The sequence below is a fragment of the Pituophis catenifer genome, unplaced genomic scaffold (genome assembly GCF_029215685.1).
Source record: "Pituophis catenifer annectens isolate HBS135680 unplaced genomic scaffold, rPitCat1.0.hap2 SCAF_5, whole genome shotgun sequence".
NCBI classification, from domain to species: Eukaryota; Metazoa; Chordata; class Lepidosauria; order Squamata; family Colubridae; genus Pituophis; species Pituophis catenifer.
The window spans coordinates 10,661,825-10,679,451 of NW_027256885.1; positions in this window are offsets into that span (position 1 = coordinate 10,661,825).

Sequence of the window (17,627 nt, forward strand, 5' to 3'; positions counted from 1 at the left end):
CTCCAAGCCTCTTAAACAGCTTAAATTGGATGACTTTATGGAGAGGTGTAATCCAGAACCCCAATCTGAACTTCGAACTTTGTCTCTGTCGACTGTATCATTGGGAGAGGGAGACACAGAAGGGGAGTTTTCTTCCCGGATTTCAGATTCAAACTCGCCTGCTAGAATGGGTGATTTTTCAAGCTCTATCCCCTCTCCTACTTCTAGCTGCTTAAAAGAAGTTCCGACATATTCAGACCTCAGAGAGATGGTCTGTACTCAGAGTATGTTAACTGCGCACACAGTAGATTCAATATATGACTTACTGACATCGATCAAAAGAGACATCGAGAGGATATTCCAATTCTTAAATGGCCCTCACTCCGCAGCTAAAGAGGGTGAGATTGCACACCGTCCTGACACGCGGAGAGAGTGGGAGGGTGTAAGACCTCAACCCAAACAACAAAGCATTGCAAGTACTGATGCTAACCCTCATCAAGGAAGAAGGTTGTTAAAGAAACAAATCGCTTTAAGGATAAGGAAAATCCCATGCAATAGAGGACGATGGACTTCAAAGGAAAGGATAACCCTCTCACTTGCACAGCTATTGAAATCTGATCCTTTATTAATAGATCTACTCAGATATGAAAAACTTCCCCAGCATAGCAATTGTGTTTAACTAATACTGCATTTTGACAGCAATACTATACCGAACGCTGTAATGAAAAGAAAAGGATCCCTGCTCAGATTTGAAGTCATTCCTGCAAGAGTCTTCTCGAGTGGGCCTATTAAACCACTTTTACAAGGACTTAACCAAACATCAAAAATGGTACCTAGGAACCACTCTGCTACCTCCAGGGTCTTTCCTCCAGAATCCGGAGAAACTATGGAGGCAGGCCAGATCAGGGAGGTCCCACATATGAAGGCAAGCACTGACAAACCAGAGGATGTTATAATCAGCGAATTTGTCTCCTTGTCTCCAAAGGAGCAAAGGTCGATGTTAATTGAATTTGATTTATTAAGATCTTCGCTAGCAGAAGCCTGTAGTTCAACGAGAAGGCTATCCAAGTCGGAAGAACGGGGAAAGCATGTGCAGACAAGGCCTAAAGTCGTTAAGTCCGTCCAGCGGGATAGAAGGGAAGGCAAAAGTCTTTTCAAAGAAACAAAGACCATGAACGTAGCGGCAGAAGTTCACCCTTCCCCAACAGTGCAACTGCCCTCACCTGTCTCATCTTCCTTAAGAACGGAGGAGGCACTTCCGCAACAAACAGAGGCCACTTTTGACTCCTTTGGCACTCCAGAGAAGGCGGTGGTAGTAATTCCGGACCCCTCCACCAGAAGGGTGGAGGAAGAGACACAAGGAGTAGTGCCTCGGGGTGACTGACTAGACAACAAATGGCCAACAACTAGGGTATCTTATATCCCTAGCCTTTCCCTCCTGTCCTGGAATATAGCGGGCTGGAAAGGCATTGCAAACCGGATGGATTTTATAAAATTGATTTCAACACATCATCTCATCCTCCTTCAAGAAACCTGGCTGACTACTAATGATCCACAGATCAGCTTACCGGGTTTTGCCTCATGGCATAAACCGGCAGGCAAAGTCAATTTAAGAGGGAGGGCAATTGGGGGCTTAACCACGTTGGTCAAAAGGGATACGGGATGGAAGGGTGAAGAAATTTCTTTAGATCCTCAATTCCAATATATTCTGCCTATTAGATGTACGTTCAGGGGGATGGACTTAATCTTGATTAATGTATATATCGCTCCATTTTCATTCCACCTTCTAGGAAGGGATTTGTGGGATGAATTAGATTCAGTATTAGCTACCTTAAAGGGACGCTTTCCCCAAGCAAAAATTATATTAGCTGGAGATACTAATGCAAGACTAGGTCCCTCAATGAAGAGCTATGCTAACCGAGGCCTGGTACCAACTGGTTACTTTTATAATGAATTCACTTGGTCCTCAATGGACAAGAGGACCAATAAATATGCCCAGAGGTTAATTTCCCTGCTGTTTATGAATGATATGCAAGTACTTAGTGGCTCGAGTGATGGGTATATATATCCCTATACTTTCTCGTCCAACAAAACCTCAACCTCTATCGATTATATCTGCACTTCCTCTAGTTTAGTACACCATTTTTCAGAAGTAAGAGCTATATTTAGAGAGGAAAGTGACCACTTTCCCATCACGGCTCTGGTTTGACTCTCTTCAGAAGTTAGGCCTCATTCAAGAGAGGAAATTGACACCTTAGCAAACGCCCGGGTTTATAACTATAAAAGGTTATATTGGCACAGACTTGATGTCAAATCTGTCACCACTTATTTGGGCTCAGATGAAGCCAGACACCTAGCAAGGGAAATCTCCCAATCTAAGCCCGGAGACAACACCCCAATGCCAGTTTATACAGAGCTAACTTCTACTCTTAAGAACTTAATGATCCAGAACGATAGAAAAGTAGATGGGATCTCTAGAAAGTGGTTTGATGATGATTGCCATAACTTGAGGTCAAATCTAAGAGCCGCAGTTAAGAAAGTTAACCGATCCAGACAGGATGGTGATTATTCAAATATGGTTCAACTCAGGAGAGCATACAAATCCCTACTGAAAAACAAGAAAAGTAGCTATAACACCAGGATGTGGAAAGAGGTAGAAATGGCAGCGAAATCCCAATTCCCTACGATCTTTTGGCATAAGATAGCCGGTATATTAAAACAACGTTCCCCATTTATGGACACTGATATATCAGCAGTAAAATGGGAGAAGCACTATCTTGCTTTATTTGATGGTAACAATACAACAAATGTCTTGCAATTGGATATCCTCCAGCAAGAATTAAGGAAATGTCTGGAATGGACACCAGTTACCCCTACCAAAGTTAAGAATATAATTCAATCCTTAAAGGCCGGGAAGGCCCCTGGAGAGGACTTGTTGCCTCCTGAACTCTTTAGGTCCAACATTGACTTTTGGGTACCGGTGCTGGTAGCACTGTTTACTTATATCGATAAAGTAGGGATAATCCCTGAAGGGTGGAGGTTAGCTTTAGTTTTTCCAATTTTCAAAAAAGGTGACAGAGCCGCCCCATCCAACTACCGCCCCATCAGTCTTCTTAATATAATTTCAAAAATGTATACGAAACATCTCCTAAATAAAATAGAGGACTGGTGCTTGGATAAGGAAATTCTGGCAAATGAGCAGGCAGGTTTTAGATCAGGTAGGTCTACCATAGACAATTGTTTTGTCCTTTCCCACTTAATTAATAAATACAAGACCCAGGGGAAAAAGCTGTATACCGCCTTTATTGACCTTACTGCTGCTTTTGATTCTATAGATAGGAACCACTTGTGGAGGAAACTACAAGTTATGGGGATGGACCCCAGACTTATTTTGTTGATCAGGATTCTCTATACTAATATGGCAATTAGAGTCAGATATGCAGCAAATGGGGCCTCAACAAACAGCATACCGACAACTAGAGGAGTGAGGCAGGGCTGCCTGCTGGCCCTACTCTTTTTAACCTTTATATAAATGATATCCCAGCACAGCTGGATGATCTTCTGACGCACAGCTCCCAAATAGGCTCTAGATTTATTAACGTATTAATGTATGCCGATGACTTAGTGTTGTTTTCTAGAACCCAAATAGGAATGAGGAGACTTCTTGACAAGCTCACACGTTACTGTACTGCAAACCACTTGACTATAAATGTAGCTAAATCGAAAGTTTTAGTCTTTGGCAATAAGAATAAAAAGCACAATTGGCAGATTAATGACACAAAAATTGAGCAAGTTACCCAATATACTTATCTCAGAATTGTTTTTTCCAGTGCAGGAGGTTGGACTCCGCACCATCAATACCTTTCTCAAAAGGTCAGAGCAGGAGCAAGCCTTGTATCCAAATTAAGTAAACGAATCCAACCAACCTCCATTTTACCTCTTCGTAAAGTCTTTCAGGCTAAACTTGTTCCGATCATGCTCTATGGTGCTGAAATTTGGGGTCTTACAGAGGCCCCCATATTAGAGAGAACTCAAAATAATTTGTTAAGGAGGATGCTTGGGGTAAACAATTCCACTTCAGCTGCAGCCGTCAGAGCTGAATTGGGACATTTCTCACTGTACACCTATACAATCACTAGGGCAGTAGCCTACTGGCTAAAAATGACCCAGATGGATGCCAGCAGACTCCCTAAAATATGTCTAGAGGAACAGCAGATTTCAAATCCTCAAAGGTATTCCTGGCTAACCCGGCTGTCAGAAATATTGAACCGATATGGCGTAGGGTTCCCGTTGTGTGACACACTGAACCAAGTTAAACAATGGATTAAAGATATACATGGGCAAATGGACATGGCAACCCTTTCAACTAATCATTCCCTTAAACTGCTGACAGCAGTTAAAACAACTTTCACTCTGGAAAAGTATTTACATTTAGAAATGCCATCAGTGGAGAGACAGTTATTTGTTAAGTTTAGATTCGAACTTCTAGATACCAACGTTAGATTCGGCCGCTATCGGAAAATCCCGTATGACAAAAGAATATGCATATGTGGGGTAAACGTCGTGGAAGACACGGCGCATATAATATTCGAATGTAGTCTCTATCAAGAAGTAAGAAAACAATATCTGTCCCCAATTATAAATAAATTTCCCCACTGGAATATAAGCCAAAAATTAGCATTTCTGTTGAGGGCTGACTCTCCTCCCCTGGTAAGAGCGATCACTCGATACCTTAAAAGAATGACGGCAATACGAGCCAGTTATATCAAAAAACATTTTATCGATTGTAAGGAAGATGAGCTCAGTTAGAGAGGAGCTATCCTATTTGGGTTATCTAGTCTTGGCAACTTAGCTATTGAAATTTGATATTGTAAAATTTTAATGTCAACTATCATATATTTTTAGATTGCTATTTTTGTAACTGTTTTATCTTTTTCCCTTTTTCTTTTCTGTTTTGTTTGAAAAGGCCTTTGGGCTATTCAATAAACTATACTATACTCTTCAAAGAAAAAAATGATGGAACTATGAGATTGTGTGTGGACTTTTGAGATATCAATGCCGTGTGTGTACACAATCTATACCCCCTCCCCCTCATGAAGGACATATTATCTCACCTGGCCAAAGGAAAGGTCTTCACCAAACTAGACCTCAGAGAAGCATACTACCGAGTACGCATCAGGGAGGGAGATGAGTGGAAAACAGCATTCAACTGCCCCCTAGGGAGCTTCCAATTCAAAGTGAATTTCGGACTGCAGGGAGCTCCAGCGATGTTCATGCAATTAATAAATGAGGTGCTGCATGAGCACCTCTACAAGGGGGGTTCTTCACTACCTAGACAATATCCTCATTTACACTGAGACCATGGACGACCACATATCCCTTGTCCGCCAGGTACTGGAAAAACTTCTGGCAGCCAACCTGTATGTCAAGCTGTCAAAATGTGAATTCCACCATGCACGGCTAGACTACCTGGGTTATTGAGTGTCAAATGAGGGAATAGAGATGGATCCAGCCAAAGTGCAAGCCGTCCTAGGTTGACAACCCCCTCGCACCCGTAGACAGCTACAAAGCTTCCTAGGGTTTGCAAACTTCTACAGGCAATTCATCTCCTCCTTTGCGAAGATAGCCAAACCCATGATGGACCTCCTAAAGACAGGGAGCCCAGGAACAAAACCCTGTCCAGGACAACCTCTACAGTGGGACCTAACCTGCCAAGAGGCATTTGAAACACTAAAAGAAATGTTTGCGAAGGAACCAGTGTTGAAGCATCCTGACCCCGAACAACCCTTCATCATCCAAGCAGACTCCAGCGACGTGGCAGTTGGAGCAGTGCTACTCCAAAGAAATAGTCAAGGAAAACTACAACCCTGCGCCTACACCTCCCGCAAGCTCACGGACACAGATGATGGGCAGCATGGGAGAAGGAGGCGTTCGCGGTGAGATGGGCACTGCTAACCTGGCGACACCTGCTGGAAGGGGGCCAGAAACCATTTGAAGTCTGGACTGACCACAAAAACCTGGAGGCCCTCAGGACCCCGCAAAAACTATCACTCAAACAAGTCCGTTGGGCTCAATACTTCAACTGTTTCGACTTCGTGCTAAAGCACATTCCAGGGGGGAGGAACTTTCTAGCCGACGCCCTCTCCCGCATGCCCCAGTACAAATGCGAGCGGGAGCAGGTAGTGGAAACCATCGTTCCCCCTACCCAAATAGCAGCCCAAGTAACCACCAGACGACAACGCCGTGACCGGCACGACCAACCAACAAGCGATCTAATGGCAAAACTCAAAATTGAACTGCTGGCAGACCCCTGGTTCTGAGACAATCAAAACATCCTGACAAAAAGGGATGACCTCACATGGAAGGGGACGAAGCTCTACGTCCTGGAATCCCTATGCACCCTGATCCTCCAGAGGAGCCACGATGTTAAACTGGCAGGCCACTTCAGATTCCTAAAGACTTTACAATTAGCATGGAGGCAGTTCTGGTGGCCCAGCATAAAGAAAGATGTGGACAGTTATGTGAAAAGTTGCACCATCTGCACCACAATGTAGAAATGACCAGGAAAACCCCCCCAGACTGCTACAATCAGTAGCAGAGCCAACAAGACCATGGGAGGAGATTGCAATGGACTTTATAGTGGAGTTGCCGAAAAATGGGGGAAACACGGTGATCTGGACTGTAATAGATATATTTTCCAAACAGGTGCACTTCATACCCTGCAGCGGACTACCGTCAGCCCACCAGTTGGCCAAACTGTTCCTGAAACACATCTACCGCCTGCATGGAGTACCAAGAAGAATTATCTCAGACAGAGGGGTCCAATTCACAGCTAAGTTCTGGAGGGAGTTCCTACGGGCCATTGGGTCATCCCAGGGCCTTAGCTCAGCCTTTCATCTGAGCACCAATGGGAGTGGGGGGCAGAGAGGCTGAATGCCATGGTGCTATGTGAACTATCAGCAGTCCAATTGGGCGGACCTCCTGTCTTTCGCTGAGGTCGCGTATAATAATGCTGTTCACAGTAGCACAGGGCTAACCCCATCCAAGGTAGTGAGCGGCATGGACTTCGTCCCAATGCCTGAGTACCAGGAGTGAAATCTAAAATTTGTTACTACCGGTTCTGTGGGCGTGGCTTGGTGGGGGGGGGGGGTAATGTGACTGGGTGGGCGTGGCCAACTTTTTTTTTTTTTTACTTTTAAAAGCATTTTTTCTACAACCTTAAGATGTTGCAGGAAAAAATGCTTTTACAAACCTCTGACGATCCCAGCTGAGCCACACGATCATCAGAGGCTTTTTTTTTTACTTTTAAAAGCATTTTTTCGTCCAAAGAGCCTCTGATGATCGCGGGCTCAGATGGGCATGGGGGGGGATTTTTGCTACCGGTTCTCCGAACCACCCGCCACCATCACTACCGGATCGGGTGATCCGGTCTGAACCGGGAGCATTTCACCCCTGCTGAGTACCCAAGGGAGCCCCCTTCCTCAGTCAGCTTGACTGATTGGATGGCGACACTGAAAGCAACCTGGGTGTCGAGTCCCAGCCGGGTCTCGCCACTCACAGAACTGGAGGGGAGGAGGTTACCAGCTGTTCAAAAGGTCCACATGCGAGGTGGCTTGTCACATGGTCTCGGGGTGTCGCAGCACAGCACAGAGGACAGCGCGGAGCAAAGACCGAGGGCACGGTGCTCTCCTATGACATCAGGGAAGCTCCGGCTTTTTCACCGCCGAACTGCTGTTGGGAGGGGTTTTGCCTTTAACTGCCGGATGGTGGTTAGAGTGGGGAGAGATGTATAAATAGCGCCACACAGTGGCCGCGTGTAGCGCTGACTTTACACTTATGATCCGGCTTGTTCTTTTCTGCTGGCTGTGTTGCTGAAATGACCAAAAGTAAAAAGCATTGCGAATCGCTCTTTCGTCTGGTTCTTTTGGTGCAATCCGGGCTGGCTGGGTGATGAGCTGAGACTGGGAGAATGTCAAGAAAGCACTAGCTAAAGCAGCACAAACCTATAAGAAACAGGCAGACTGTTAAAGCGAAAATCTACCTCGATACTCCCCTGGGATAACTGCACTTAATTAGAGGCAGATGGATCTTGTTTTCCATGCTGTATCCTTTAAAGAAAGAAAACCTGAATATATTCTAATAAATATTTTATTATAAAAGAAAACAAACGTACCAACTATATCTTTACCGGCAGCTTATCACATAGACGAACAGAGACATGCGCAACAGCTCAAAAAAACATCACAAGGCTAGTGTTATATCTGTTGCTAAAAGGAATGTAATAAAGGTCTCTGGCAGGCTACCGTAAATCTTAGAACAGATGCTCGGCTGAGAAACACATAACGCAGTGACAACCCCTTCTTTGTCAGTTGAGCGGATGTCAGGTAAGGCACATCAGGTAAGGCACATCTTCTTACGCAGATACTCGTGCTGAGCTGCTGGAAGTGGTTTGTTGAGCATATCAGTGATCTGATCATGTGTAGGCACATACTGCAATTTAACAAAACCTTGTTTCACTAATTGTTTTATATTTTTATAACGGATGTCAATGTGTCTGGACCTAGAACCCGTGAAACGGGTTTCAGAAATATAAACCACAGATTCGTTGTCTTCCATCACGGTGATAGGTCGGATCAGGTGTGTCCAGATATCTGTGACTAAAGCATCAAACCACGTTAAAGAATTACATGCATCTGAAACACAAGCATATTCCATTTCAGTAGATGAACAAGAAATAAAATTCTGTTTACGTACATACCAGTAAACAGGACATCCATTTAAAAGCATCATATAACCTGAGGTACTTTTACGTGATTTCTTATCACTCGCCCAATCGGAATCTGTATAACAACACAAGTCTGCATAATCAGTATGTGTCGGTTCCAACAATAAGCTCATATTTTTAGTGTGCTTTAGGTATTTCAATAATTTCTTAACACATGTCCAATGAAACTGTTTTGCCTTACCTATGTGTCGAGACAAGAGATTAACACTAAGTGCAATATCAGGTCTAGTCCAACTACTAATATACAGCAGTGACCCAATAACTGAATGATAAAGTGTTTGATCCTCGAACTCAGGACTTGGTTCATGTGCCAAGTTGTGAAAAACTGTTTGCAAGGGTATACGTACTGCATTAGCATCCTTCATGTTGCACTGATGCAAAAGTTGCTCAATTTTATCCTCTTGTGAGAGACTAAACCCATTCTGAATTTTGGCAACTTTAACACCTAAATAAGTGTTAACATAACCTAAAGATTTCAATGTGAAATATCTCTGCAAAGCTTTAGCAAACTTCTCACTCATCTGCTCATTTGGACCAATATAAACAATATCATCAACATAAACAAGAATTATCTCATATATATTGTTAGATCTTTTTGTAAACACGCATTCATCAGTTTCGGACTTAATAAAGCCCATTGAATTTAGTTTGTCAGTAAGACGTAAGTACCACATTAAACCAGACTGTTTCAGACCATAAAGGCTTTTGTGTAGAAACCAGGTATCCCCTTCTTGCTGTCGGAACCCTGGAGGACCTTTTACGTAAATCTCCTCATCTAGGTCAGCATGTAAATAAGCCGTTTCAACATCGAACTGGAAAGCTTCTAAACCAAGGATAGTGGCAGTGGCTAAAGCAATTTTTACACTCTTAGTCCGGACTGTCGGTGAGTAGGTATTTGTGTAGTCCTCAGGATAACGTTGAGCGAAACACTGAGCTACAAGTCTAGCCTTGTACAATGACTCACCATTTGGCTTCTTTTTGATTCTGTAGACCCATCGAGTGCCAATGACTGTTTTGTTTGCTGGAGGGTTTGCAGGCGTAAACACCTTAAGTTTCTTTATACTGTCCAGTTCAGCCTGCATTGCCTCATACCATTTCTCTTGTTCTGAGTCAGGAAGATGCTTGATTTGTGCGAACTTATCAGGAGGAAGTATAACAGTACAAATCAAAGGCAAAGGTGCTTTTGTCAGTTGCCACAAATATCGTTTTGGAGGGATCCCCTTTGTGGCCCTCTTGGAATGCCTCGGAACAACCGTCCATTCTTCTTCCATTTCATCCTCGTCTTCATCATCGTCGCTAGCGTCAGCATCGGCAACTTGCGAAGACAGAACATCAGGTTGAGAAGAACTAGTGGATGGAACATTTGCCTGTGAATCTTGAGCATCAGGCTGCGAGACATCAGCAGCATCATCTCTAGGAAAATAAACTCCAGGATCATTGGAATGAATCCTGGACCAGTCAGCATCTTCTTCAAAAATAGTGGATTGGGAAATCACTATTACATGTGTGGAGTCTACAAATTTGCTCCATTTTGAATTATCATCAAAACCCATAAATCTCATCCTCTTTGCTGCTGGACCTCCTTTCTTTCTTTGAGCTAGGGGAATGTTCACCATAGCGTATGAACCAAAAATATGAAGGTTTTTGAGATCGGGCTTGTACCCATACAACATGAAGAAAGGAGACTGATTTATTACACTACTCCAAGTACGGTTGACAATATAATTTGCATATTTAATAGCTTCACCCCAGTATGGGATACTGAGGTTGGCGTCTTCTAGGAGACAACGCATCATGGTTTGCAGAACCCTGTTTCGCCTTTCTACCACCCCATTCTCAGCCGGCATATAAGGGGCTGAGGTTTGGTGCAGAATTCCATTTTTACGCATCCAGTCCTGAAACCGGTGAGACATGAATTCAGCACCACGATCACTTTGAATTCTGGCGATGCAAACTTCGTGTTGGTTATAAACAAGAGCGGCAAAGTCTTTAAAGATCTGAAAGGTCTCAGATTTTTCTTTCATAGGAACTACATATCCATATCTAGAGTAATTATCAACAATTGTTATAAAATATTTTTTACCACCAAGTGTTGGTTCAAAAGGACCTACTATGTCAGTGTGTACCAAATCAAAAATGCATGTTGACAGGCATGTAGTGTGTTTTGGAATGGCTGCTGCTTTCGATTTGGACTTTTTGCAGACAGCACAATCCAAAAACACCTTACACCCCTTTAGATCCAAACCTCTCGTGATCTCCGGCATCTTCCTGAGAACACGGAAACTGACATGCCCCAATCATCTATGCCACTTATGGATACACCTGTAATGCAAAGGTTTACCTATTAGTGAATGTTCAACATTAACAATTTTATCAGGAACCTCAGGCTTGCTCTGAGCAACCTGTTTCTTAATTTTCTTTTTGTTGGCTTTAAGAGCCTTTGGAGTAGCAACAGGATCTCTCTCTGGGACATCTCTTTCTGGGCCTGTGCTCTCCTCCTTTGGAGTTTGTATACTTGCCTGTGCTTGCGGTTTAGACTTTGGCTTTATGTAATAAATGCCACCAATTAACATGGTTTCAGAAACAATAACCCCATTTTTAACTATATAACTTGCTTTTTCGAAGTGATGGACCTGGAACTTTGATACTCTTGACAAGTTACTCTGACTAAGCAAACTACTATTTGCTGTTGGTATATAATAAACATCAGGAATAAATGCATCGAGCTCTTCAACATAAACAGTTCCTTTTCCCATGACCTGACAAGGATGATTTGAAAAAGAATAAAGTTCATGTAGTTCAGGTTCAGGCTCGTGCATCTCTGTATAAAGTTCCTTTCTGTAGGTAACATGCAACGCTGCGCCACTATCCAAAGTCCACAGAGGTCGTCTGTCATACTCTGGATGAGGTTGTGAATCGTTGGTTACAGCCAATGTGGCGAGTGGAGCTTGCGGACCACGCCTGGGACCACGACGACCTTGTCTTCCACCACTGCCTCTGCCTCCTCTGGAGTCTGTTCCTCTGGGTTTGTCACTGCGTTTTTTGTGTTTGCCAGCTGTGCTTGAATTCTAAGACTTACGGTAGATGCTGAGCACCTTATCTCTAAGCTACTGCGCATGTACACATTTTTTCACTTCTTCTAACTTTTCTTTGTTCACCTGCCAAGAGGTAAGGCAGAAACGCTGCCAAGATGTAATTAATAGCTAGTAAGTTTGTTTTTTACTTCTTTATAATAAAATGTGTTTTATTAGAATGTATCTCGGGTTTATTTTCTTAAATTATACTTCAAGGAAAAGCCAGGGTCTGTCTCTAATTAAGTGCAATTACCCCCCGGGGGGAACGGGATTAATTGCCACCCTGACAGGGTTGGTACGTGGCGGGAGCTGTAAATCGTTGGGGACAATCCCGGGTGACATGTCCCACACGTTTACAGATGTACTGTAGCATCTTGGCATCCTTGGAACATAGGCTCTTCCTCAGAAGGGACGCCTCGCTGGAGCTCTTGATGCAGGTGGTCCTCTCAAATGTGGCGTGGCTAGCATAAGTGCCTCTTCTTCAGTCAACATTCTGCATACATGATCCACTGTGCGCTGGGCAATAGGCACTTGATTAATCTTTGTAATGGCATCTTTCCATTCGTAATGCAATGAATTAATAAAAATGCTAATCATTTGAAAATCATCAATAGGATAGCCTCTTTTGCCCAATTCTTTTCTCATTCCCTTCATTTTAGTTAAATGTTCTCCAATATATTCACCAGGTTTTAATCTTAACCCATGGAACTCAGACAAGAGCAAACATGTAGATTCGATCGAAACAGGCCGGTAGCATGTTTCTAATTGAACCCAAATTTGTTGGGCGGTTGCATCAGGTGGAAAAGTGACCTGCAGTTCAGTATCCATGGACATCAATAATGTTGTGCATGCTTTAGTATCTAAGTCTCTTATTTCAGGAGCCCATGGCTGGTCAGGAGGATTAAAAACCATGCAATGGGTACCTTCTCTATGGAGCAAAAGTCCAACCTCACTGACCCATGCCTTATAATTATGTCCTGACCGCTTTAATTTCGAATCACCAGCCAGTGGAACAATAGAAGATGCCTGTTGAGGAACATGCAATTGAGGTGCTAGCTGTGCAAGCTGTGCTAGCTGTGCAGGTAAAGGCGCTTGTGGTACTTGTGGTGCTTGTGCTCGTGCCGGTGCTGGAACAGGCACTGGCACTGGTTGTGCAGGTTGTGCAGCTGAAGGCGCTTGCGCGTGCACTTGAACCTGCGGCTGTTGTACTTGAACTTGCGGCTGCTGTACTACAGCTGCCACTGGTGCTTGAGCTGGAATATTAACATGGCCTGCTGGAGGCGCTGGCACTTGTATTTGCTGCATTAAACGTTGCTGTACTCCATCAAAAGTAGGAAAAGCGTCACCAGCACCACCAGGGGGTGCTAAAAATTGAGCCTGTGGAGGCACGGGTGGCACTGCAGCCTGAAGAAATGATTGAGTTAGAGACATTGTTGAAAGAGTTTGCTGTAAAGTTTGTAAATGCTCTTGCAGCATGTAGAGCAATTCTTTTTTATCTCGTAAATTACTTTCGCCAGCAGATGGTGCTGCAACATTAGTTGTAGACATCGCAGAAGGCTCTGCTACTTTAGCAGCATCATGTATAATCTGAGAAGTCACAACATCACGAGGCACGACATCACGAGGCAATTGTGACGTAGACATAACTTTCTGTTTTCCTGACGCGATACCCATGTGTGGGAGTGCCTTTGGCTTTGAATAAGAAGGCAAAATGGAGGACTCAGGGATTTGAAAAACACCAGAGTCCCTCTTATCTAGCTTAAGCAAGGAAGCAAACGCTTTCGCCTGGTGCAGCCCATGTTCTAGAACCTCTATTTGATCAAAATAACTTTGCACAGCCGTCTCATGCAGGGTTTGTTCAGGGCTAAGCGGGGAATAATGAATTTCACCTCTCCCTTTGGGGGAGGAATGCCCAGCCGCTTGTGGAGCTTTAGGTTTGGCACCAAGCCTTTCCCATTCCCGAACTTCTTTAGGAATTGGTTGAGGGCATGTAAAAACAGAGGAGGGCGTCACTAACCTCGGTAGCACATCATCTTCAAGAACAGCTTCCCCAACAACACCTTCCTCGAGCCTGGTTGCTGAAGCAAGTGGAGTTTGTAAAGTTGAAAGCCTTCATAAGATCCTTTCCACTGCTTCATCAGAGAGGTTCATATCTTCAGCAGACTGTGCCCTGCATCTGGTTTTCTTTCTTGGCATATTTGCAGTAATTAATCAGCGTTCCTCGGTCGCCGAACTAACTATCTGACTAATAGCCTATACGCTTATCAGCAGAGCAACAACAAAGAAAACCAGTATACAGTAAATAAACCATCGTCTGCTACCACTGTTAAAGTTAAAATCTACCTCGATACACCCCTGGGATAATTGCACTTAATTAGAGGCAGATGGATCTTGTTTTCCATGCTGTATGCTTTAAAGAAAGAAAACCTGAATATATTCTAATAAACATTTTATTGTAAAAGAAAACAAACGTACCAACTATATCTTTACCGGCAGCTTATCACAGAGACATGTGCAACAGCTCAAAAAAACATCACAAGGCTAGTCTTATATCTGTTGCTAAAAGGAACGTAATAAAGGTCTCTGGCAGGCTACCGTAAATCTTAGAACAGATGCTTGGCTGACAAACACATAACGCAGTGACAAACACTGAGCTCCCCAATGGCCATTTCAATTGGGGGAGAAAGTTTACCTCTCCACAAAATATTTGAGGTAAAAACTCCCTAGCAAGAAACTGGGGCCAAAGTTTATGGGACCATTCCGCATAGTAAAGATAATCAACCCGGTCACGGTGCAATTGAAATTGCCCTGACTGCTAGGGAAGATACACCCGGTATTCCATAGTAGCCTCTTAAAACCCGTGGTCGGATCGACCCTGAGGCCACTACCCCGTGAGCCCCCAGACCCTGTGGTCATAGGGGGCCAGACCCATTATGAGGTGCAGCGAATCCTCAATTCGAGGTGGCACAGGAGACAACTCCAATATTTAATCAAGTGGAAGGGTTACCCCTTATCAGAGGCATCTCGGGTAAAGAGTCAAAACATCCAGGCTGATCGCCTTATAGCCAAATTTCACACAGAAAACCCAAACAAGCCGGGTGGGGGGGGTCGCATCCCTAAACTCTACATCTGTACTCAAAATTGTTTTGCTTTGCGCAGGTCGCCCTTGGGAAGTGAGGGGAGCCAAATGTCAACTTGCAAAGCTTTCAAGTTGCCATGAGAAGGAAGGAGGGAGAACTGATGGAGCTGATTGATTTCCCTAACTGAAATTACATTCCACAGATGCTTTTCTACCGCAATCAGTAGGAGAGTTTTGGGTTTCACAGCCTGCCAAAGTGGTTAATTGGAGAATGTGATTTATGACATGGCCAGGGAGGAGGGGAGAGACAGGGTCATAGGGGAATGTAAATCTATGTAGGATTAGTTTTAATTGCATCCGAATATTGCCGAAATGGTGCTCCTAATAAATTACTGTATTTCTTTTGAAGTTTGGCTTGTGGCTCATGAATTAATTAGGGCATCTTTCGGAAACTTCACATAGGGTTAGAGATAAGCTCGGAGCCCTTTGATTTATAGCATTCCATGTAGGATTTGCTGTGTATCATTGGACCCCATTGCAATGGCTTGTTAATACAAGTGTATTAATGCTATTATATCTTTTATATCTATTCATTTCTTATGTTCCAAATTATTAGAAACAATAAAGCTCTGATCTTAAAGTAAGAATTATTGCTTGTGTTGTTGTCTTTGTTTCCTATTGGAATTTTCTTATGACAGCACAAAGTCAATTTGTGACTTTCTGAATGTCACTGATTATTTTCCTGGACAGCATATGTTCTTTCCTGGATCAGGGTCCCTATCATATTTATCCAGAAGCATCAGATGGAGGAAGGCTTAGACAAGACTTTCATCTCAGCAATTGGGGCATTGAAGACAGAATCTCATTCCAATTGTGAACAGTTTCCTAAATCACAAATCACAAATTCACAAATCATACTAGTGATTCACTATAGCTTGCAAACTATTTGGTTGTAAGTAGTATCTGATCAAAACTAGAATAAGACTTGGCTTAACAAGGACTATATTCCAAAAAACTAGCAGGGCCAAAACAAAACTTTTAATTAAATGTAAATAATACTCCCATACTGTATATTTGTTTATCCCTTTATCAAATTAAACCAGTGTTCTTCAAACTTGGCACATTTAAGAGGTGTGGGCTTCAACTGTTGATTTTAATTCAATTCAACTGTTAAAGAGTTGAAGTCCACACCTCTTAAAGTTGCCAAGTTTGGAAAACACTGGATTAATCTTTAGGGTGCAGCAGCAGCAACAACAAAAGGAGGAGTTTCGTGGCCCTCTCAACCCCCATTCTGGGGGACAAAAATAACCCCAAAGCAATGGTTTTACCATTGTGGGAACAGGAGGCTAGACTTTTTAGTTGAATCTCAACAATTGTTCATGTTGCTAACCATCCAGTTTAGCTCATACACTGCCTCCCCACTATCTTTTTTTATTATTATTATTATTTGTTCAACTTGTATGCCGCCTTTCTCCGAAGACTCAAGGCGGCTTACAATGCATTTAAAAACCATATATAAAAACATTAAAAATTAAAACATTAAAAACAATTAAAACCCATTCACACCATTCATGGCCGGATCTCGCCAGATGGCAACAGCAAGATCAACGGCCCCAGGCCTGCCGGAAAAGCCAGGTCTTCACCGCTTTTCGGAAGGCCATTAGGGTGGGGATGGTCCGGATCTCAGGAGGTAACTGTTTCCAGAGAGCTGGGGCAGCCACAGAGAAGGCCCTCCCCCGCAGGCCCGCCAGCCGGCATTGTTTAGCTGATGGGACCCGGAGGAGATCAACTCTGTGGGATCTTACCGGTCGCTGGGAGCTATGCAGTAGAAGGCGGTCTCGAAGATAACCTGGCCCTGAGCCATGTAGGGCTTTAAAGGTAATAACCAACACCTTGAATTGTGACCGGAGACCAATAGGGAGCCAGTGCAGCTTGCGGAGAATTGGTCTAATGTGGGTGTACCTAGGTGCATCCACGACAGCTCACGCAGCTGTGTTCTGGACCAACTGTAGTCTCCGAACACTTTTCAAGGGTAGCCCCATGTAGAGCGCGTTGTAATAATCGAACCGTGAGGTGACAAGGGCATGAGTGACTGTGAGGAGAGCCTCCTGATCCAAGTAGGGTCGCAATTGGTGCACCAGGCGAACCTGTGCAAAGGTCCCCCTAGCCACAGTTGACAGATGTTGCTCTAATCTTAGCTGTGAGTCTATGAGGACACCCAAACTGCGAGCCCATTCTGAGGGGGACAATTTCTCCCCCCCCCCCCAGAACCAAGGATGGACAATCAACATAGTCTTTAGGAGGCAATACCCACAGCCACTCGATCTTGTCTGGGTTAAGTCTGAGTCTGTTGACTCCCATCCAGACCCTCACGGCCTCCAGGCACCGGCACATCACATCCACCACCTCTGAATTGATGCGGGGTAGAGATATACAGCTGGGTATCATCAGCGTATTGCTGATACCTCACCCCGTATCGTCGGATGATCTCACCCAGTGGCATATAGATGTTAAATAGGAGGGGAGAGAGGACCGAGCCCTGAGGCACCCCGCAAACGAGGGGCCTAGGGGTCGACCTCTGTCCTCCTACCAACACCGACTGTGACTTTTTGCCTATAGATACCTATTTAATCTGTGGGCCTACAACAAATGAGTTTTTTCTCACCACTGGCAGGTTCCAGTTGCCTTCAGCCAGCGCTACATAGATGCC